The sequence below is a fragment of the Numida meleagris genome, chromosome 23, assembly GCF_002078875.1.
Source record: "Numida meleagris isolate 19003 breed g44 Domestic line chromosome 23, NumMel1.0, whole genome shotgun sequence".
NCBI classification, from domain to species: Eukaryota; Metazoa; Chordata; class Aves; order Galliformes; family Numididae; genus Numida; species Numida meleagris.
This window is the reverse complement of record NC_034431.1, coordinates 1,371,159-1,395,353: the sequence shown is the minus strand read 5'-3', so window position 1 is coordinate 1,395,353 and position 24,195 is coordinate 1,371,159. Positions and strand designations below refer to the sequence as shown.

General features: G+C 43.6%; 1 protein-coding gene across 3 annotated transcripts in view; it reads left to right on the top strand.

The window, feature by feature from the left end:
• ARHGAP32 (Rho GTPase activating protein 32) overlaps nt 1-24,195 on the top strand; it is a 194,462-nt gene that overhangs the window by 15,582 nt on the left and 154,685 nt on the right. The window contains exon 2 of one of the 3 annotated variants that reach the window (XM_021376312.1): nt 8,687-8,740. The exons of 1 other annotated variant lie outside the window; for it this stretch is intronic. The gene's annotated coding sequence lies outside the window, so the exon portion shown is untranslated. Of the gene's footprint in view, nt 1-8,686; nt 8,741-16,111; nt 16,283-24,195 lie in introns of those variants that run through there. One more of the 3 variants, XM_021376313.1, reaches the window with a different exon arrangement.

Here is a 24,195-nt window from a genome sequence, read left to right as displayed (position 1 = left end):
TTTGCTCTTATTTTTGAAATCTGTTGTAGGTGATTAATAGTTCTCTTCCTTAAAATTTGCCTTTCACCAATTCATTACATAATATAATTGCACTGAAACACTTCCTACAAGTACAGTTTAAAGCAACCTACTGCTATGAGGCCTTCTCTTTCATTTTTCCTTTTGATAGACTTACTGAGTGTTTGGCTGATGCAACATTCATCACCAGCAGAGGAAACTTTTAGCTCTTTCCTCCAACAGGTTTGATACAGTGTGGTGCTATGAGTGTAATCGTGCTCTGGCATGGCTAACGTGCAGCTTTATTGTCATGTAGCAATCTCCTCCTCTCTCATATTGTGTAGTTATTTATTAAGCTGTGATCCATCAAGCTAGTTCAGCTGCAACTGAGCTGCAGCAAGAGATTATCATCTTCCCAGTGCTTCCTGCTGTCCCCTCAGGCCTGCTGCTCTTTGTGTGCACTTGTTGTCACTCCTTAACCCAATTCTGCCACAGCGCTCTAGGTTAGGAATACAGCAGCAGTAGTGCTTAATGTAACCAGAGCGTTTTGAGAAGTCCAGGGATGGAGCTGGAGCTGCTGCTGTAGCCTTAGGAACTGAAGCAGCACTAATATCAGGGACGTTAGTAGTAACAGCAGTGAGGACTGCATTTTGTCTCAGGGTGCATCTTCCTGCAGCGGTGGGAGCTGTGCTCCTGCTGGCTTAAAATGGATTTCAAGTTGTTCAGCTCTTATGAAGAAGTAGGCATGGAAACCAACACTTAAGTCAGCAGCAGTGTGGCAGTGAAGGGATGTCCCAGTGCTGTAATGGAGGTGAAACAGGAAAACTTAGAGGGAATCCAACCCCCTGTCACTTCTGACTGAGATACACTCCTTACAAACAGAAGTTTGTTAAAAGCTTCGGTCTCTGGTATGTTAACTAAGGCAATGTAAATAATCTTTTATTTTGTAATGAGCTGGCTGAAGAAATTAGGTTGTGACTGTGGAAGTCTGAGCAATATGTTGCCTTTCAAAACCAACGTGTGTGCTTATTGCAGTGTGATCTTGATTAACCTGCATTTCATGGCAGGTTAGGTAGAATTCTGAAAATATCAGCAAGCACACGGTTGGAGTTGAGACACCTGTTTTAGAATTATTTGTCCTTTGTTTTCTTTCTTTTACTAATAGACTAGTTTGCTGTGTCTAAGTCAAATTATTGAAGCATCTTCTCATTAAAATACACTTTTACAAATCCTTTGTGTAGTCCATCTGCAGCAGGAGCTCATGTAGTTCATCTGCTAGCCAGCCACAGAGGGCTGGGATTGCCTCATGTGAGATTGGGATCTTCAAAGCTACATCCCTGACACTGGAAATTTAATACTCTAAAATGTAGTAGGTTTCATTACAGTTTTATTTACCAGCATTCACACTTCTGAAGGTGCAGAAAACCAAACGTTTCTGCAACAGTTTGCTTCATACACACTGTTCATTGAAGCTGCAGATGCACTTGATTTTAGGACAGTGTGCTAACAGTTGCTGAACCTTTACCAGAAGCAATCCTGCTGGTGTCAGGGGAACTGCTGGATTTAACATAAGCATATACTGAGCTAAAATAAGATGTAGTACAGAATATTAATAGGTCTTGTGTATTTTAACCTGTTTCACTGTACTTCAAGGAGCAAAAGGTTTCTCTCTCCATGTTGCTTTGCAGCTTGGTTATTGATTTTTGTCATCCTAATATTCAAGGTTATCCCCTCTTACCACCCATTTTCTTGAACATCGTTCTCTTTTCTGCAAACTTTTTGTCTCCTAGCAAAGTAAAAGCTTGTTCATTCCTCCCCAGCGAAGTTGTGATCTGCTCTGTCTCCTGTTATGTCACCTGTAGTGAAGAGTGCTTGAGTCTTGCATTGTGCTGCTCAGATGTTGACTGTGAAGCTCTTTGCAATGGTGACAAGTACAGCGAAACCCATTTTACGAGTAGGCAGAATGAACTTCCCTGAAGTTGATTGTAATCAGTGTTAGATCTGGGCAAATACTTTTGATCTGAGACCCTTCTCCACTTATTCAAGAACGCATCTGGTAGGCAACAGGGAGTACGTATGGCCACCAGCCTGGAGTGTCACCCTGCAGCATTGCGTGTGTACATGCGTTCATCGGTAGGTGCTGAAGATCTGTTTTGAGTTTCTGTTGACAGAGCCTTGGAAGCCAGTCCATCCCGGTTCTTTAATTACACTAAAGCCTGGACCACAGCACTCGTTGCTTCCCCCTCCTTCCTTCTATACAAACTGAGTTTTGGTGCTTACGTTGTCTGGCCATGCCTCCTTAAATGTAGGTTATTTTATCTGACAAACCCTACGTTTTGGCTGCATCTTCTCTTCAGGAACTTGTCTAAGAGGAGGTCACCACTTGAGCGTGAGAAAAAGTGGTTTATTGAATTGCAAAAGAGCAGACTTGTCTCCTCGGATTCCTCTGAGCACAGCCCTACGTTACGTGTGATGTGGTTCTGAATTGGCCCCATGCATTTGGCAGGCACAAATGGAAGTGGGTAGTACAGCCAGAGCATTGTCCTTGCTCTCCTTAGTGCAGCGTGCTGAAGGCTGGTGTGTCTTTACATTTTACTCGTTAGATCATGTGCAATTTAATCAAATATGTGGCAAGTAGTTTTCGGTGACCCATTTTATGACAACGTCTTTGATGGTTTAGAATTTTTCACCTTATATTCATGTTGAATAATTCAGGGCATTAAGAAGTTTATGGTGAGGTAGAATCATTTGTGCCCTGAAGCAAATACACTAGAAATACGAACTTTGGATCCCACCGGAGGCTTATTCCTGTTCAGCACATTGCAATTGTGATCCACACTTCATAAATGTTGCAGTGGGGATGTTAGGCCAAAACAGCAGTGACGCTTCATGGTATGTCAGTGCAAAGTGATTGCCTCAATTACAGATGGAAATAGAAGAAGAATGTGCATTAAGGGAAGAATTCTCAATATTGGCGTACAATTCAGCGTTTATTTCTGCTTCCAGTGAAGGTTTTAGGAAACCTTTGCTTACTAGGTAATAAAATTACTAGCCAATAAACTTACTAGACAATCAGGAAGCACTGGGCACACAGAACTAATAGAAAATGATTTCAAGTTATTGTCTAGAAAAAGGAAGAAGCGTACATTTCCTTTCTTTCCTGAGCTTCCCCCACTGCTGTTGGTGATGGCAAAATAAACTATTTTTTGGGCAGAGGGGAAATTAAGAGTTTGATCACATGATTATTCCAGCTGCAAGTATTTACCTATTCTGGGATTTGCAGTTATTTTTAATTATTGCTGGAAATTCCTCGTCCTTCATCAATCTGTTGTTCTTTGTAAAAGGTTTTCACACCTTCTCCTTGTTGCTTTTTTCTTCTGTGCACGCACGGGGGCACAGCAATGGAATCTCTGCTCTGCGTTGGGTTGAATCTCTACAGCTCTGTAGTGTACAGACCCTCACTGCTCAAAAGCAAGCGTATCCCAGAGGCTGGAAATGAAACATTTCCCTGCTTCAACTCAAATGTGAAGTCTGAGCAGCTCAACTCTTATGATTTCTATGTGGCACACTTTCTGTTTCTAAAAGCTACAGCAAATCTGAAAGCTTTCTCATTATTGGCAAACTAATCATGCCGAATTTATTTGACCTTTGAAAAGCTTTCTCCAATTGAGCTGTTAAAGAAATTGGTTATCTAGAAGATGCACAACAGGAAATAAGAAAACCAATTTTCTTTGGGGAGTATTTTTAATTCATTCGCTGTGCATTTGATATTTAGTTAAATAATGGGGAGTGCAGTAACTACAGAATGTTCCAAAGGGAAGTTTAAACAAAAGACATGAATTTCCCTCCTGACAAATAAATGTATGGGCTGGCAAATGAGTCAGCTCTTTATTCACAGGTTGATATTTAAAATTTATTCAATTTTGCAGGAACATCCTTGTTTTCAGGCATTGTCTGCCAAGTGCTGTCCAGGAGTTAATTTATCTTGGCACTGACTTTTAGTTAAAACACAGACATTGAAGTATTGAAAATTACAGAGACCTGTTTCATTGAAATTTTGCCATAGAAAGGTTAGAGCTCTGCTCCCAGCAGAAGGCAGTTCAGGGCCTCCTTCTCGGCGTGTTGCTTGGTTTACCTGCAGGAAACAAGCGAGGACCCTGTGCCTGGCATGTGGTGTGGACAGTGCACCCCCACACACAAGCAGAAGTGAAGGAAAAAAGGATGGATCTTTATAGATGGCTGTTTTTGGAGCCAATGGAATTACCAGCGTTATAACATTCACGCTTGGTGGTTGGAAAGACCCTTATCAGCTTGACTGCTAACATTTAACTCATCTGTATCAAGCACAGTGACAGAAATAGTTTGGACTTGAGCATTTTCTGCAGAGAAACAAAGCATTTCTCTAGTGTGACAGCGCTCTGCATTTCGTTGTGTATTAATACTTATTTCAGGGCACTGATGCACTCTGTGACTGAAACCATGCGTGATGGCATTCAAAGCAGGGAAACCATCTGCATAGGACATCTAGAAATAGAATGCGATATGTGACTGATGGCTGCTTTGTCCAATGCCAAGTTGCACGTTCAGTAATGTAACTTCGAGGTCTTGGACGTGCTGGCTTAACTGTCCCAGTTGGATGCTCACATTTGGTGTCGTTGTGAAGTCATCTGATGCATGAAACAGCATTTACCATTCTTCGTGCCATCAGTTGTGTTGATGTGTAAGGCTTTTGCAAGTTGGGTCATACATATTCAGATGTCAGCTCACAAATTAAAGTTCAGAGAATTATCCCAGGACTGGTAGAACTTTCTGTTTTCATAAGTGATGTCTCTAAATGGCTTTAAATGTATGAATAATGGGGTATAATAATCTTGTTAGTTCTATCGATATTAGTCCCTGCACTCTTATGAGTAGCGTTTTGAAAACAGCATCCTTGCAGTGAGACCCATGTCCTACAGGTCATGTGCTCTGGATACACCTGATGCTACGACACCTGCGCTGAGAGCTCACCCAACCGCTGTCCAGCATGGGGTACGGAAATCACTGCTGTAGTCTGAGGGGCAAATTGCCAAAGCTTTGTGAAATCAGAAGGAGGGAGAGTTATTTGCTAAGCTGCTCTCTTTTTCCTCAAGGATGCTCTCACTGTGAACTTCCAGTTCAGTTGTACTGGTCCCAGTGTTAGACAATCTGCAGGCTGTGGTTTTCTGTGCGAGCCTTCCCTTCAATTCTTGTTAGGTAATGCTTTTGACTAACGCTGTGCTATTCTGTATACTGCCTTTTTAAGAAGCTCAAGGAAAAAAACCTATTTAATTGTAAGATAGATTATAATCATTGGAATGCCGCTTAGCAGAGTGATGCAGCTTTGAATTTTAAGATGATTTAACAACAGCAAAAATCTGTTGGTTAAGCTGCAGAAGACACACATATCTAAGCTCTTTTTTTCTGAAGTCTTTTCGTTGTATTTGTTTTTAATTTGCTTCTTCCCTTGTGTTTGAGATTCTGATTTTCATCTACATCTTATGTTGTTCTCCTGCAAAGTACATGCAAAAACATGTAAAGCTATGCAGCTATGACCTTAGCAGGAATTGGAATGTGTTTTCCTTCTTTGATGGAAAGGTTCTCCCTAATGAAGTCTCAATCCAGTGTCCTCTCTTGACTCTGACTTCTAAAAGTACCCACCTTGTATGCAGTGGTAGAAACAGAACAAGTTAGAATGGAACAAGTGGTACCATCAGAAATGTGGTGAAGGTGGAAATGTTTGTCACCAGTGTGGCTTGTATCCTTGTATTGTTTAAATTGTAAGGTCTTTGACAGCCCTGAACACAGCGTTACCCTTCATTAGTGCTCACTGGAGTTTAACAGCCCCATATACTTTGGTATGCAAGATGTGTATTCCTTTCACCAAGGCCATCTGTTTTTAAATGCAGAAATGAGTGCTGTGTGCCTCAAAAACTTAATCTACAAAATACACAGTAAGATGGAGTCCCTGAAAAGGATACTTTTTCAGTGAAAACTCAAGGCTGGAAGTCGGACGTGGGTTATAGTCTTGAAGTTATTGCTGAATTGCTTATGATTTTGGCAGCTCTTCTGTGGGTTGATAACTTGACCTCACAAAATGGATAGGGCAATGAAGGATTGGCCAAAAAAAGAAGAAAACTCAACATATCACACTCGAACACAGAAAAGGAAAGAATTAAAGGTTCATTCGTGTAACATTTGCAAAAGGTGTGAAAGATCCTTAGATAGAAACAGGATGCTCAACACTTGAATACTGAGCATTTCAAAATGACTTTCTTTTGTGGATTTGATGCCTACATATAACTTGTTGGGTTGGAGATGCCGTCATTAGCTGAAAGCTGGAGCTGTCACTCTTTGCTAACTGGTGCTAAGTACGTTGGTAAAAATGCATCGTCAATGGCACTCAAGGTCTCTGCACTCTTTGATGTTTTGCCACTTCTTTGATTCAAGTGAAATTCCCACGCATGTCCCTGTGTGTGTCAGTTCCGTGGGAGCCGGGCACCCTGTGGGTCTGAGTCCCCCCCCGTGGGTGCAGGGCTGGGCCGTGCTGAGGCTGCACCCTGACGGGACATAAGACCCCAAAGCGAGGGTAGAGTTTTTTGGCTGATTGTCTTTCAGGATCTATAAGCAAGCTTGTTCAGTTTTCCTGTAATTCAACAACTTATCAGCTGTGTTGAGCTTGTGTGCATTACCAATTTCCCAGAAGCAGGTACCTCTAACTTCCAAAAGGCCTTATTTCACAGACTCTCTAGTTAGCACGCTCTCCCTTTTTCTTTCATTACATGTCAATGCGTAGGGTGAGGTATCTTTCTTAGCTGAGCCTCTCGCTGGATCTAATCGCCCTGTTGACAAAAGTGAAAATCTTTCTGAAGAGTGGTACTCGAGCAGTGGATGTGTTAAGCCTCTTGCTTCCCCCCTCTGCCTGCAGTTTTAATTCCAAATCGGTATCCTGTCCAAATCTGCTATTGCATTTCGTTAATCCTAAAAAGCTGAGGATTTTTTTCTCCTCTACAGGAATTTTAATTATTTTTGGTAGCACATATGTAAAAAAGAAAAAAAGGAAAACATCCCTCTTCCTCTAGTGTGAGTTGGAAGTCATTGCTATTGTCAGCTCTCAGTGGGTTACTTGCATATAAATAAATTAAAGGTAGGGGGAGTGATCTTTTGTTAGCAGTGCATTCTGCTACTTGTGGCTGCTATGGTAACAGATGAGGGAGAGACATGCTTGCATGGTAAAGCTTAATGGCAGAGCAGCAGAATGTAGTGATGAATTTAGCTGGAGGAAGAAGGGAAGAGAGCCCAAATCCTTTAGCAGCGCTGTGAAATGAGTCACCCATTAAGCCAGATGGGAAAGGACTTCCACATTTATTTACAAATGATTTAAATCAGGTTTTGTTGGTTATATTTAGAGCAGGAAGAGGGACGGGCTGGAGCTTTGGGGAGCAGTAAATTAGGAGGTACTGTCATTGCTTCTTAAATGGAACCCTGAATGCCTTTCCTGACGCAGGACCTTGCCAACAAAAGTCACTGGGCAGTCTTTAAATTTTGGTCTGTAGAGGTGAGTTCTCTGATTCCATCCTGTTATGTTAAAAGTGAAGGTTTTTAAGCCCTTCATTCTTAAGAGGGTACATGGTGAATGTTTTGATTTTCCTTCTTTCTTCTGGACTTCATCAGTATAAAGCATTTCTCGCACACTTCAAAGCTTTGCCGGAATAGCAGAGCTCAGACTGAGGTAGGAAGGGAGGGTTTACGGGAAAGACTGCGGAATGCCTGGCTTTAGGTGATGCTTTCAACCTGACAGATGCAATGAGCCTGATTCTGTGCTCATGTGATTAGTGGCCTCTAGTTTTTTTGACTCCAGAACTTGTAGAGTGGTGGTTTTTCTTTTTTCCCCATGTATATTTTGGCACGATTACTGCCGTGCTGAAGTACAGCGCTCCTGGGGAAGGTAACTGTCATCTCAAGCTTTTCTTGGTGAAACATCAGGAAGGAATTTATAATTACTGCTTCAGTGGGAGGTTTTGTGTTAAGTAGCAAGTTCTGGAGCACAGAGTATTTTCTGCAGAAACTTAACCTGAAGGTTTAGCATTGTGTGCAGTGGAAATGGTTCCCAAGGTTAGTAAGCACATCGCTGTCAGCAAACAGAGCCAGACAGTGTGGCTTTCACAGCCGTGAAGTTTTAAATGATGCATGGTGTTCAGAAGTGCGTGGGGGGGAGGAGTGGGGAAGGCAAGCTGAGGGGAAGTGAAATGTAGGATCAGTTTGGTGTGGAGGATGTTTAGAAAGCTGCCGGAGAAAGAGAGGAGCGACAATAGGATTATTGTTGTATTATTTTAGAGGAGAGATGGAAAATATGAGAGAAAGAAAGAAGGATGAGGGATCTTGTGTGAAGAGCGTTTTGGCCCATGCTAGAGGCCAGAAGAACCAAATGGCATTCACCTGCTGCACTAGTAAGGGGGGGAAGATGATGCTGTGAGTGGTGCTTCCTTCTTTACATCTGTACCTTGTTCACTGTAGATACTATTATACCGAAGTGCCCCTGTGCACCCTGACAGGGTATCCTGGCATGGTGTGCTTTTGGAGATGGCGGCAACACTTCTATAAGCTTGCATCTATATTGTGGTTTTTTCTTTTTTCTTTTTTTTTTTTTTTCTTTTTTTTTTTTTTTCAGGCATTGATTTCTTGAAGAAGGCAGGACAACATGACATGACTATGCCAGAGCTTGGTATAGGCCATTCCAGTTTGTTTTGCTGTTACTCTTCCTGCCTGTAATGGGAAGCACAACACCTGTACTTGCTTCATGAGAGCAGAAATGGATGGTGATTGGAACAGGGTGGGACAAGAATGAACTGGCTGGGGAAACAACAGTTTCTGTGTGTTCTCCAAAGCTGTGCAGTGTTATAAATGCCAGGAAGTTAAATTTGGGCTTTCAGTATGTTCTGTGAGCTTGTTAACATCAGTACTCTGTCACTGCCGTGCAGGGAGTATGCCCTTGCTGTCCTTAGGACTTTGCAAAACAAGTCCACTTCTACAAAGTGAGAGCTCTGTGAGACCTTGTCTATCCTTTATCATTAGCACACCCTCTGGGGGGAGATGGGGCAGTTCTATAAAGGAATGCTGATTTCCATTTCAGGACAGGCCTCGCAAATACGATGTGAGAGAGAAATTCCCCTGGGTCCTTTACAGCCTAATTCTGGGTAAGAGAGTAGCTTTATTTTGCAGGCTTCTGTGGCCCTGAAGGATAAGGCTGACAGACTTCATGGTGGGATTAGTCCTGCAGAGGAAGGCAAGCCATCAGCGCATCTGCACATTTTTGTTAGCTTTGGATGCTATTGTTTAAAGGAAAGCCCAATGAAATGATGCTTTCCAAGCAGCTCTGTTGTGTAGGTGATAGTAACGCCTTCGATTATTAAAACCAGTTTGCTGTTTCCTTTCTCAGTTTCGATTGTATGAAGTATATTTCATCTCTAGACACCTTTTTGTTTTCTGCTCCATAAGCCAACATAATGCTGACTAGCTGAGTTGGACAAGAAGCACGTTGTTAAAGGTGATGGCAAACTGAAGGCGAAGCTGGGGTAATTTCCTTTCCTTGACAAAGTGCTCCCTTTTCTTAAGGTGGTTATACCATTTCTGCTTTGCTCCCTGAGAACTGGAAAGCAAAATTATTTCTGGAGAGTTGGGATTTTTGCCTCCTAAATAATTTAAACGGGACCGAATTCCAGATGGCGTTTTAAAAAATTAAATCCTTTTTTCCACACCCGTTTTTGTTAGGGATGCTGACCGCTCAGCCTTCGTGTGCTGCGGGATGGACCGTGGTCGTGTGCTAGTTTTGGATGCTGGGCTAAGGAGTAAAACCTCGTGTTGAGAGAGCTGGGTGCGACAGAAGATTGCAGTTGCTTGTAGCGTTACTATGTGTTTTATTCAGTGGACTGGTGTTCTACCAAGTGCTGCCAGCAGTGCTGTGAGATAAGGGAGCTGTCTCCATGACTGAGGCAGTTGAGATCTGCGATGGATCCAGATTCATTTGTTTGGAAGTTTGTTCATTTTGACAGCTCAGTTCCAACTGTTCGGATGAAGATCCATCTCCAGTTGGATTTGGATCTGTTGTAGTAGTGTGATTTGCTTGACTGGGGGGGTTGCCAGGCCTGGTGTCCTGCTGGCTGGAAGGAAAAGCCATTGGTGAGGCAGAATGAGCCAGTGCATGGCAGAGATGGGGGAGGACTGCCCGCTGATGGGCCAGCAGCCACCTGTGTGTTCTGAGGGTGCTGAGTCCCCCAGCCCCACACTTGAGCCCCTTGGTTGGTGCTCAGGGAGCACAGCACTCCGGGCAGCTCGTCCAGGGATGGACAGACGGCTGCTGTGTGCTGACAGCTCTGGGGGGGGTGGATGAGAGCAGCACAAAGCGATAGTGGGAGTCTTTTCAAATCATCTGAAATGTGGCTGGACATCTCAGTGCCTTTAATAGCCATCTCTTTTCTACAGAAGGGCGGCAACTATTTTTGGCTCCTTGCTGTCATTGACCTCTCTCTTGTATTAGAAACTGCAGAAAAAATGTTCATCACCATAGTGTTAGTGTTGCTCTCTGAGTACAAAGAAGATTCCCTCTGCCTTGGTTTTTGTGTAATATACAAGTATAGCAGCGCACCTGGTTTCTGTATTTATTTGTTTTTCTTCTCGAATCCTGTTTTCAGAATGTCTGAGTGCCTAAACTCCTTTTAAAAAGGCAACTTCATTATTTCATGTGAACTTCTTGCATTTCTTAGATAAAACACACTCGTCAGTTTGTTACAATACCTCTAATGAGGGCCAGATGTGTTTCTTTGCTACAAAACTGGGGCAATGATGCAAAAAGGCACATGCAGTGCAGCCCTTTGTAGCGCAAGAGAAGTGTCTTGCCCAGACAGAGGAACAGAAGATTTCCCAAGGTCTAAGGATTAACTTGTAGTGATAATTTGCAGGTGGGGGAATAAAATGTGGAGATTGGTGAGAGATGCAGGTAATGCTGATTGCTACAGTACCAATGAAGCAATGAACTTTCTATTCTTTTCTAATCTGCAGAAACAATAGTGCAACTGACTAAAGACAAATTGCATTACACATCATCTATGGCATCTAAGAGGTGTTTATTGTATGTAATAATTTTATATCAATGAGCTGTGTGCTGTAGGGTGTCCTGGGCTGGGAGAGGGGTTCCTGCGTTGCTGCTTGTGGATGATGAGGGTGGATAAAAGTACAACCAGGTCTGCAAAGAAAACAGTATAAATGGTGGTTTTTTTTTTTAATTTATTCTGTGGGAATTTCTAATGTCAGCTGACCTCTTGCTGGCTGAAGCTAGCCTGTAACTGGGCAAACACTTGTCCCAGCAGCAGTGAGTTGGGTCAGCACTTGCATCTTGGTGTTGTGCTTTGTGGCTGTTGTGCAGCTGTGGAGGAAAGCAGATCGTACTGAAGTGCCTGATCAGGGTTAGGAATAACCAATGGGCTGGACGAATGCTGCTGGTCACCTCTTTGGACTTAGGTGAGTTTAAACTCTTCCTGCTGGTCCTCCCCTCTGCCAGCTCTTCTTGCATCTCACTCTGTTCTCAGCTAAGCCAGTGCAACTATTTCTGGAAATATGCAATGAACTGGTTCAGTGAGCAGCAAAAATAACCACTGTGGGGAAAGAAGGTCGGGGGGGGGCTTAATTTTCAACCTGGTTTATTTAATTGCCTGGCTTATCTGTGGCCGAGATAAGAAACTGCACCCCTATGGGTGGTTCCATAAAGCAGGGTTGGTAATGTGTAGCTGTCTGACTGGGAGAACGCATTTAGAAGGCTGTGATACTCCCACGTAACGTGGCGGTATGGACTGATGCAAACTGTTAGTCGATGGGAACAATAGAAAAGAAAAATGTGTTTAGACACACGCACACGAGGGCAGTTTGCTGGCACGCTGCGCTCTGAGCATGCCTTTCCTTCCTGTGCTCCCTGCTGCTCCAGAGGCAGTTCCTTCTGGAGGTGTGCAAAACTCACCCGGGCTGTGCAGATGAGATGGGAGAGCTGTGATTAAAGGGAGCAGCTCTGCATTTGTGCAGGATCAGCACAAGTGCTGCACAGAATGTAAATCCTGACGGTCTGCTTCTGAGAGCCATGCTGGCTGCTTGGCCCACTTGTTAGTTGTGAAGAAGTCAAAGCTATCTTTTGAATGAGATTCATCTCAAGCAAACTGAGCGGGGGTTTGATTTAACATCGCTGAAGTGATCAGAAACTCCTCAAAAAGCTGATCTGATGTGTGAGTGCCTATAAGCCCTTCAGCACCAGCTGAAATTCTCTCTGAGAAGACAGCTCTCTGTTTCCTCAGGGGTCCGGCTTGATGGATTGCATCTGGGGACTGAAATGTCACACTGACGCTTTCTGCAGGCAGTGACAATGGCTTGCGTGTTGTCATTGTGCTGTAGTCGTGCATTAAGCTTACTGCAGCCCTTGTAAAATCAAGGGAGAAATGGTCAGGCTCCTGGAGCAGCGTGAGGCTTTGTTAAGAGACTTGCATCTCTGTGGCTGGGAGTCGCTGTGCCTTCCCAAGGGGAGGTCTGCAGAGATGGGCACTCGGGGAGCTCGGAGTTGTTCCGCTGTAGAAATAGTTCCCATGATGGACTGTTGTTTCCTTGTGTTCTCAGCAGGTTTTGAAAGTTATTTTAGTGTTTTCTGAGGAGCGTTTTCTTTGCAAGGAACTTTCCCCAGACTCTCTCCTTGCCTACCCCCGGAGCGGATTGCATGTTTATTTTTGGATGAACACCTGTATGCGTAAGAGCACCGAGGCATCAATATTGTCATAGTAACTAGAATGGCAGTGCTGGCTTCCAGCCAGAAACCTGGGTGAATCACAGCCTGGACGTGGGTGTTTGGAAATGACTTCGGTTCTGATTCTTCCGTGACTGAATGAAGTAGTATTTGTGTTTGTTTTTTTTTTGTTGTTGTCTTCCCCTCTTCTTTCCCCTGGGAGGTATTTTGAACGTCTTATTTCCCTACAGATCCTTTTTTTATTTCTGCCATTTTGTAGGTAGGAAGGATGCTCTCAAACTGAGCTCTGCGTCTGAGCAATAAGTACAGCTCTGTGTCGTGAATGCTTCTATTGTTTATTTTATTTTATTTCAGCTCTGCTTTAAATTCAAATATATGAAACCTGTACCATGGAATTTCAAAATGCAGCAATTTGACTTAATTATGGTTGAGTCTGAGAGCAGGTTTGTGTACTGTGTGCCTGAATGTGGTCTCTGTGTAGGACAGAAGAACGCGATAATTGCAGATCAGGGTTTTCTAAGCACAACTTCAATTTCTATCAATTTTGTTTGCGCTTGTGCTGAATCCTACATGTTGTTTATGTTTATATATTGATTGAAATTAATAGCTGAGCATGCATGCCGACACACGAACGTAGATGTGAACAGCAAGACTGCGTTCTGGGCACATGGACTTCCAGCTGCTGCTGTTGAGAGTAAATGCCTCATCTTCAAGAAGTGCCCAAAGAACGTTCCTCTTTAGGAGTGGTTTCCTTCAGTGTGTTTCTATGATATGCTTCAAGGAATCCCTTGTTTTCAGTTGTGTGGCAGCTGAGTATGGGCTTGCAACAAGAGGCAAAAATTGCACAGCATACCTGTGTTCAGGGCCCGTTTTCTTGCTGGAGCTGCTGTGTTTCACTTTCTGCTGGGAGTGGTACAAACACAGCAGTGCTGAACTCTTGGACTAGTTCTTCCTCTGGGTGTTTGTCAGCCTAAAAGCTTTGGTGTCTGGAATTCTGGGTTACTTGCTCCTGAGATCATTCCTCCTTTGGAATAGGCTTTCTAGTGCTGCTGTGAGTTCCACACCTGTGGTGTAAGACCACTCTTGGGTAATAATAAGCTTTAAGCCCATTCTCCAGCTGTGTACAAATGGGAATGCTGACATCACAGGTTCAGCTGGGCAGGAGATTAGCAGGGGTGTACCTTCTACCCAGCTGCGTGGCAGTGCTGGGAATATGTGGAGGAACAAGGAATTGGGTATGTGTAGGAGCAAAAATGTGCTGTCAGGGGGGCTCGTTGGGGCCAAGTAGTGGTTGGCTTTCCTGTCTTGGAGTTGGTTCCAGCCCTCCTGCATCCCTTATTTCACTAAAAGCAAAAGAACAAATTTGTTCAACACAGTTGTTCCATTATATGCTGAGGCTCATCTGTTTACAGCGTGTACAACTGAGAGAGATTAGGTGTGGGGGAGAGAGGGAAGGAAGCCTCTGTGGCCCTGGAGGACTTTAAAAAACCATCTCTCTGCATTCTAACGTCACCTAAAACACTTTTTCTCTTACATGAGTTGGTCTGTGTGGGGTTTTTTTTTCCCTGCCTGCTATTACATTAGTGTTTTCTCTGATTTTTTTTTTTTTTGAGTTTTTAGATCTGTTAACCAAATAATGCTTTGGTGCTGGAGTGAATAGTCAGTTGTGAGGATTGATGCCAGCTGCTGCATTCTGATGTCTTTCTGACTGCACAGGTGCTTTCCTGGACCTGTTCCCTTCACATACAGCACGTGGCAAAGCGTGCTCACCCAGCACCTTCCTGGCCTCAGTGGGGCTTTGCTTGAGCACAAGGAACTCTGTCATAGCACAGATCCAGGGCTTGTGATGCACAGCTAGAAGTGCAGCAGACGGTTGCACCTTGCTGACAGCTAGAAGCCATCCAGCATTGTCACTTCAGTGAGCTTGGAGTTTTGGGGCTCCTGCGTGGATCTTCTGCCAGCTCCAAAGTGGACTGAATGCTGGCATAATGCTGTGCTGAGCAGTTGGATTTGGTCCCAGTGGAAACAAAGTGGATGATGGGTTGAATGGGGTAGGTGTGGTTGTGGAGATATTTGTAAAGAGATAGCAGCATTCTGTTTTGATTCTTGAGAAAAGTGGCAGAATATAAAGCATTAGTGTACTTCTATTATTTGCCTGTTAGTCAGGTGGGAGCCAAGCTAGTCAATATTTTCAGTATGAAAGTAAATACTGGAATGTGAATTAAGCAAGAGACAGAAATTGTGACAGTTACTTGTTCTTTCCTGCAAACTTTAGATATTTGATTGACTCATCTTGTTAAGTGCAAACAGACTATCAAGCAGCCAAAGCCATCCCTGGTTAGAAGAAGAGAGCACTTTGAAATCTCTAACTGTGAAATCAAGGCAAAGAATGAGCTGTGCTTTTGTCCCTTGGTAGCCGGTTTCAACAGCATAGCAGCTGTGCTGGATAGAGCTTTATGCACGCAAGTTCTTCTGCAAAGCTTTGTTTTTCTTTATCTCTGAGGCTACTGTGTTTAGAATCCACTTGATTCAGCTGTTCAGAACCTAAATGTGAAGCTTTTCAAGCTTGCTTGCTTTTGTACAGCCAAAGCAAGGGCAACAACAGCAAAAACCCTTTTGAAACGTAGGTTAGAGATGGTTGTGACCTGATTGCACTACTTAAAATGAGGATTGTTGGGCTCTTTTGCTATGCTAATTCTTGGTAAAACTGTTACCTTTGCTTCAGCCATATCTGCACAGGGAACTTAACTGATCTTTATTCCTTGTACTGAGTCCTGAAGCTCTCACTAAGGATGTTCAGTCACTGGACCAGCCTAGTGGGGTTAGGGACCACCCCCTTTGGTGGGACTCCTTGCCTGAACTGCACACTTACCAGTTGGTTGCTTCTCTCTGGCCTTGCTCTGCAGTTGGTGCAGATGAATAAGCACCTCCTGGGGTGACAAGTATGACCTGTCTTTAATGCTTGCCTTAGGATGAAATTAATTCTTCCCTCTGCCCCCAGCAGAGGTTTCAAGTTCCCCCCCCCCCCAGTGACTATAAATATAATCTGGGGTTGAGTAGATTGCCCTTAAATTTCTGACACAAACAGCAATAAATGTGTAGCTCAAAAGGAGAAAAAAAAAAAAAAGAAAATCACCCTGGTAACTGAGAGCACTGCTTGCAGGTGTGGAGGAGCTGCTGGGTGGTGGCTGAGCTGGTGATTGAGCACCTGGAGAAGGGTGGCCCAGGGAGCACAGGCCAAGTGCTTGCACCTGTGCTGCCCACCTGAGCAGAAGGGGGTGGAGCCCCCGGGCTCATATAGGGGCCAACCACTGCAGGGAGAGCATCCCTTGGGCCTGGGCTGCTTTGGAGGAGGAGTGCTGCGTGGCTGGAGGTCCCCTCCACCAGCTGGGTGAGCTCAGCTCTGGTTCCTGTGTGTGGCTGTTGGCTTCCCTGTGAGTGCATTGCCTGCTGTTGCCCGGAGCCTGTTGGAAGAGATTTTGCTTCTTGGTAAGCAGAACACAAGTAAAATATGTGTATGTATAAGTTTTGTTTTTTTCAAATTCAGTGTACGCAAAATTTGAGTTCCAGAAAGTCTGCAGGTTGTCATGGCTGATCAATGCTCCATTTTCTTGTGTCTCTTTTATCTGATATTGAGCTCTGGAAGTCTCTTTTCCCCTCTCAAGATAATTTGGTGAGACTATGGGGGCTGGGATTGGATTAAAATTGTTGGTGCAACTGCTCTCTTCTAAACTGAGATTGTTTATAGGCCTAATTAAAACAGCTGAAATGTGTATGATGACAAAATGTAGTCATTAGAGAGAGAAATTTTTCTTTCCTTTCATGGCCTTCTGTGCTGTGTACCTGCTGTGTATCAGCACCTCAGAGCTTCCTTTGTGTGACAGGAATGTGCTGTGAGAGTAGGAGGTGGGAACTGCAGCTCAGTTTGAGTCTGACTTGGCTTTGCAGAAGGTCACCAGGCAGGCTCTGCAGTGAGCCAGGCTGCCAAAACCAGCTTGCTGTTGTTGAATCAGATGGAAGGCTTCTAAGATGGCTGTACTTGTTCCTTTCCCTTTGTGGATCCCAAATAGCCCTGAAGAAGCCATCACAGAGAGATGCAGTGGAGTTTTCTCCAAATGTGCTGGGCCTATTGGAGCAATAACTTATTTTGCCTTGAAATGTAATTTGAAGCTTAGCTAGAGCTGAAGATGAGAGGCAGCTAGCGAATTATGAGCATTCAGTAATTTCTAATGTGTACTTCTTTATTGGAGAAGCCAAAGTTCATTGAAGGTGATCTTCTAATTATCTTGCAGTTCAGTGGTTTGAACTGGCTAATATTACAAGATTAATGACGGGATCAAAATTTTCTTGGCATTGATTTTCTGTGTTGAGGTCGGATGCATTTGTAGCATCAGAATTTATCTTGAATTTTGGGTACAAAGAAGTTGGACTTCTGAGGTTGGGGTCTTCCCTATTGTTTTAAGCTGGAGCAGCTGAGTTCTCTGGGAGGACTGAAGTGTTACTCTGGCTGCTGTTGAGCAGTATATCTCAGCTGCATTTGACCCCGTTGCTTTTACAATGTCTGCTTTAGAATTTGGGAAGTTATGTTTTCCTTTGGTTTTGTAGCCTCTGTCTGAACAGCTTCCTTGATTCCCAAGAGTAAATAGGAGTGCTTCAGCCATTTGATCCATCAGGTAGGTATGGGTACTAAAACCCCAGTGCAATTTGAGAGCTCAGCTGGTCTATTTCATTAAGAATAACTCTTCAGTTGTGATAAGCCAAAACAAGTGCAATATCATGGTTTGTCCACGTGTGTAATGGGTGATTATTTATTTCCTATGAGATTTATTTCTTTTTGTTTTCCAGCCACAAGTTCAGTTATGTGGTGAGAGTGGCCTGCATTCTATTTGGGCAAAAAATAAAGCATGAAGCTTGTTGAAAACCACATGATGAGATTGGAAAAAAAAAATCCTAGTTTTTCATGACATTCTGAAGGAAGCCTTTCTGGGGCCTTGCCTTGTGTTTGAGAAATAGTTCCACCTGCTCTTTGGTGTGACTGCCTGCTGCATGGCCTCAGCTGCTGCATGGCATGTAAATCTGTTGCATAGAAAAGCAGACAGCTGAAAACTTGATTGGATGTCAATGAAGGGACAGCGATGTTCCTGCCAGATGAGAGTTTTTGAAGAGTTATCTTGATTAAAGAAAAACACCTTACCTTGGTTCAGGTAAGGAGGTGGGTTTTGGTCAGCTCTTGGTGGCAAAGCTGCATGGTGCTTCAAGCTGAGCTTGAATGCCAAGGGATCTTTAATTCTCTGTTAACTTAAGAGCTTGTATTCTGGTGTAGAGGCTGCTACAGAGGGCCAAGGTCCTCATTCAGTGTTTAATGGTGATTCTTTTTGTGTTGTTATTCTTTGCTAAATAAAACCTGTGACAAACCTTGTTTTTGGGAGTGGTGAGTTGGAGGAAGTGCATGAAATAAGGGAAAGGGCAGAAGCAAGTAATTCCTTATGAGTTAATGGTGCTAGTGCTAGGAAACAGCTGCCACCAGAGCAGTGACAATTGAGAGGAGGAGTAGATTTCGTCTGAAATGTTTGTGCTGCTGCTCCCTGTTCCTTGTACATCCGCACATCCTTTATTTCTTAGGGACAAAACTTGTGATGAACAAATGTTTCAGTGACGCTGTTCAGCCACGCTGTGTTCACTGCTGTGTGCAGGTGTGGCATGGGAGCAAGGAGCAGGAGCAGATGGCGAGCTGCTGCAGGAGGGACCTGCTCTGCAGCCTGGCTGTCTTAAAGTCCCTGCAAGGGGGGAGGGCAGAGGGCTTGCTGGATGAGAAGTAGGGCACATCTGGGCCCATACAGCTGTTCCTGTCCGGTGCTGTCTCCCACCTGACTCTTCAGGTTGTTTGCACTTGCACTGTGCAGGAAGTTAACTTACTCTGTGAGATAACAGAGCTTTGTGCCTTCCTGTGCACGTCCTCTGTCACTTCATGGCACATCATAGCGGTTTTGCTGGCATGAAGGTCAGCTCAGAGCGAAGAAGGGAGAGGATGCTTTGGAGCCTGAACCTCTTGCTCTGTGTTGCAAAGCTGCTGTCTTACACATCAGTGTTGGAAACTTGGGTTGTGTTGGCATCAGTGGGGGGGGGGGGATTCTCCTTAACTTTGTGATTATTTTAACTGGCTGTTGTCTTTTTTTACTTTCCCTGTTTAAATGCTGAAATGAATTCAAAGCCTGTCTCTTAAATACCCTGTGTCTTTGCTGTTCATCTGCTGTGATGCTGGGAACTTAATTTCCCGTGGACAAAACCACTCCTTAATTACAGTAAAGTTTTCTTGGAAGATAAATGCAAAATGGGTGCAACAGAAATTTTAGGGAGGCAAGAAGGTGTTCTGTATGGACTGTAGGAATGACAGCTATGCAGGGCAAGTTAATACTTGCAAGTACTCCTCACTCTATTTTTACACTATCAGCAACTCTTTCTGTTCTTTCAGACTTTACTTTATCTCAACTTTAAGTCAGAATGGTGTTTTACTCCTTTTATCATATCTCTCCTTGGATGTTGCCTCATCTCCTGCTTGTTATTTCCATTTCCACCCCTTTCCATCCTTTGTCTTTTTTTTTTTTTTTTAGCTTGCCAGACAGCGCTGCAAATTATCAAGCTTAGTTTTCATTTCAAGTCATTGCAGCTCAGTTCCCAGCCAGGCTTTGCAGCATTAGTCAGGAAAACCTTTGGCAAGAGCCTGACATTGAATTTTGAAGCAGATATGGCCATCTGCATTGAAGGGGTGTGCTGGAGTGAAATCCAGCCGGTGGTTTTTCTGTACTTGCTGATGCAGATAAGGGCACTGGGAGGCATTTTTGCTTTCCTTTCTTAAAGAAGATTGCGTGCATTTATTCCTTCCTCCTCAAACTCCTGTCACTGTCTTTTGAAAAGTTACCAGAAATAAAACTTTCAAAGAAAGGGAGCGTACAAGGCACACAACTGTGGCTGAGGTAACGGACTGGGGGCACGGAACAAGAATGTATCAGTTTGGAAATGTGCAGTATGTGAAGTTGTAATTAACCAGAGAAAAATCTATAGGGACTTTTTCTTGGTAATGTTGACTATAAAAGGGATTTTGTGATAGTTCACCTTCATAGAGGAAAATCTGTGGAATGGGAGAAGCTTGAAGAACTACCAAGTGTGTGGCTGTACAGGGTTTGGGTAACGGGCTGGTTTTTGTTTTGCTTTCTTCATGGTTCTCAGCTTAACTCGATGGAGATACTTTGATAATGCTGTCTGCAAAGGGTTAAGGATGGGTTCCAAGGCAAAAGCAAATTCTGGACTGTAAGAAGGATCTGCCTTCATGCAAGTAAACAAATATGATGATTTCTGTTTTTATTGAATGGGAAACAGACACTTCTCAGACTACAGAATCATGCTTTGTCCTTGTGCTATGGTTTGAGATGGTGTAAAAGCCTCTATGAAATGTTTACCCTGGTGTTCTATTGGAAATGCAGTAATCTGACAGTACAATACATAGATGCAATTGATACATGATGTATTTTTGTCTGATGTTAGAACTTAAAAATGGGTTTTGGATTTTTTTTAACACCAGAAATTGTCCTGTTAGGATGTGTTTGTTGTGGTTTTCTTAATCAAACCAGTTAATGTATTAAATAGGAATCTGTACAAATTGCAGTTAATTATAGTCAAATCACATAGAGGCCTAAAATAGGTCAGGTGCCATTTGAAATAAAATGCTCTGGAAATTATTAAATCTGCTTGGTTGAACCTGATGTATGTTCTGAGGTGTAGCATCCTTCCCTCGCTGCTGCTGTTCTGTTTTGTTTCTTGTATGCCGAGTCTGCTTTATAAAGGGAGATGCTTCCTTTTAAATAAGAACTTGAATTACTTCTTAAAAAGTTAATTTGGTTTCTTCAGAAATTCTTGCAGCTGAAAAAATATCATACGGGACCTTCTTAGCCTCTGTCTTTGAGTGCACTGGTTTACTGTGGTAGGAAGCAGCTAACTTTAAACTTCCTTCATTCCTTCATTTCCTATCTGAACTTGCTTCTGACTTTCAAGGGACCTTCCTTCCCCCCAGTGAGCTGCCTGGTGACTCAGCAGGATGCCTTTAACCCTCTCCCAGCCCCACTAATGCCAGCTGGGGAAGTGTTGCTTTTGTTGGTAGGTGATGCGCAGTCTTGGCTTCTTGTTGTATTTAACAGGAATTATTGCTTTATGCAACTTTAAATGATTCTAAATGCCATAGAATAAATTACATTAAAAAAGCTTCACCAGTGACCTTGAGTGAAAATGATTTCCAGCAGAGCATCATCTGCATATGTACTGACTTAAGGTTCAGCTGTTCTGCGTCGGCTGTTGTTTCACGTACCTGCTTGTATGCCCTTCATGGGAACTAGTTATTTTAATTGTCTGCGGGACCATGTATGCATCTACATACTTCTGCAGCTTTATTGTGGTAGGTACTGTTAAAATTGTCTGCCAGTCAAAATAACAGATCTGAAAGGCTGGTCTTGTTTCCATCCCAGACGCATCTGCAGTGCAGGTAAGAAGGGTTCTCTGTGTTCCTGTCTTCCCTTTCCCACTCACAAACCTAGGAGCTCTGTAAACCCAACCATCTCTCTCCCATCACTAGCCCCAGTTTATGCGTGATCACTGGTAAGAGAGAGAGCATCATCAGACCAACCTCCGTGTTCAGATAAGCCTTTAAAAAATAAATAAAATTGTCCTTGGTGAGTGCTGCAGCCCTCACATTGCTCCCTGTGGATTAGCTGCTGTTAAGTGATGGAGGTGGGTAGGCAGTTCTGTTGACCTGGTTTTGCCACTAATGCAAGGAGGCATATCTGACCTTGTCGAGCCTCCAGCAGTACTCTGTTACGGAGTAGGAGGCTGTTTATGTTAGTTTTCAAACCACAGCTTTATCCTTAACACTGTCCTTTCCTGAGAACTCCTTATCAATACAGCTCAAGGTGCATGTACGAGAAACTGAAGGTATACCCCGTGCAGCAGTCAGTGTTTAATTAGCAGATGTTATGAATGCAGTATGGAACATGAGGCCTTGTGAACCCTGACTGTAGAGGGTTGAATTCCTCTGTTATTTCTCTCAGACCACTGCACTGTGCCCTTGGTGTTCTTCAATGAGCAGGCACGTGGCAAGCAGTAGTTGGCAGGTATTGATCCGTCTCCAGTCACGGAAGAGGTTAGGCTGTAAGTGAAACGAACAGCCCTGTTTGTCTTTAAATGATTTGGGGGAATCTGCATCATGAGAGGTAAAGCATTGGAGAATTGTGCTTGTTTTACTTCAGCCTGGCTAAATGTTGTAGAAAATTAATCTACTCCAAATTGCATTTATTTTCTCTTGGTGGAGATAGCCGAAAATGAAGAATTCTTCACTTACCCAGCATAGCTGTGGAGGGTTAGTTCTAGAAGGTGCTGTCCTTGCTGACTGGCTTCCATTGTTCTCTGTCTCTCTTTCCAGCAGTGCTTTTCTGTTTCCTAAGTGATGATAATTTTAACAAGCTGAGCATGGAGAAGAGGGAAGGGTTGAGCTGTTACATTTCTCTTGCAACATGACCCAGTTAATGAGATGGTTGATGTCATTCTCCTAAAGCTCCAGAAATGACTGAGAATGGCTTCCCATGCTCAAGTAGTTCAGGTTCTGGGGTCTCTTACTTCCAACCTGTGTATTTGGCAGCTGTGGTTTCGCAGGATCTCTGAGGAAATAAAAGCAAGGTGGAACACCTTAGATTTAAATAGCTGTGTGAAGCCTGTTAAGGTTTGCAAGGGGAGGGCGAAACTTCATATTCAGTGTTTATGTAGCTGTAAGACACGAGGCCAGTTCTGCAAATTATTTCTTGCCATCACTTCTGTGTGGAAATTCCTGCAGGAGCTGGTGTCCAGCTTTCCCCTCTCCATCTATTCTATTCCCTGATGCTGCTCTTTGTCCTAGCTTTACACATCACAGAGACAAGTTTTGCGGGAAATATCTCAGAAAAGAACACTTTATGAAGCAACTTGTGCAAGAGAAATGCTCTTTGTAAAAAGAAATCATTCATAGCTTTTAGCTCTTTGACAAGACATCCTAACGCTCCTGCTGGGTTCCTTTCTCTGTAAAGTAATGTAGAGGATTAGTCAGCATCATCTAATTAGGCAGCAGCAAAGCAACAGTTTTGTTTAGTCCCCTCTGCCCTGATTCAGTTTCCATTCATGGGATTTGCCCATTGAAACCAAAATGCAGTAAGGACATTACTGATGGCATTTGAGGTGTCAGAGTCTGAGATGCGGCATGCTTACAGGAGTTGTGCACCTGGAGGAGGAAATTCCAGAGGTTTTTCATAGCTGACCAGTCTTCCTTGTGTTCTGTGTGAATCTCTGGTGCAGACTGGTTTCTTAATAGCTGTTAATTCCACTCCATCCTGAAACTGATGGAAATGAAAGTTGCTGGAGGAGCTTTCCTTCCCACTCCTATTAGTCAGTGCTGTTTTGGTTCCTGTATTGGATTGTCTTGTGATCTAGTGGTGTGGCTGAATGCCCTAAAAAATAGCTCCCAGTGACTGCGGGGCCAGTAATGAGAGAGTGCATCCCGGCCTCCAGGGCAGGCTGGTGGAGCAGGCTCAGGATCCAGGACAGCTATCTTGCAGTGTAACAGTGATCAGGAGAAGCAGCCCCTGTGTAAGAGGTTTGTCGTGGCCCTTTACTTCATGCAAGCATTTCAGCACGTGCTTAACTGCAAGTGGACAGCTGTGTTGTGTGCTGAACAGCTCTCTCTGCCTTTGGCCCTCACCAAGGAATGCTGACACTTACTTATGCTTGCATGAGAGGACGAGCTGGGTTGTACTCCATTCACAGCGTTTCACATAGGATTGCTTACAGCTGGGGAATTTGGGAAGAACATCTTGCTCTTTTCTGGGTAGAGGCTGGGTGCTCCAGGATACTGGTATCCTGGAATCAGGATGAGAATTTCTGGTCTAGTGGTTCTATTCTTGCTCACCTGAGACCCCCCCCATGATTTTTGAACGTTCTGAACCTTGAGTATTGCGCTGACCTGTCAGACTGGAATGGTCTTGTCATCATTTCAGGATGAACTTCAGAAAGGGATCTTACTTATGCGCTGTTTTTCCTTTGTTATTATTTCTAATTTTATTTAAGAGAAAGTGGAAGGGCTGCATTGTCTCGGAGGCAGTTCTAAGGTGAGTCACAGGTATATAAATAGATCTGCTGAGCACAGTGGATAAGCTGCGCTGTGCAGAGGACAAAAATGCTTCGGAGGAAGGAAAGCCTCCTTAAAATGAACACATAATTGTAAATGCCTGTCCTCTAAGACTGCTACCAAGGGTACCTGCCACACTGTATTTTTTTTCTTTCCCCCTTACCTCTCCTTTGGGTGCAGATTCATTTTAAACTCTAATTAATGC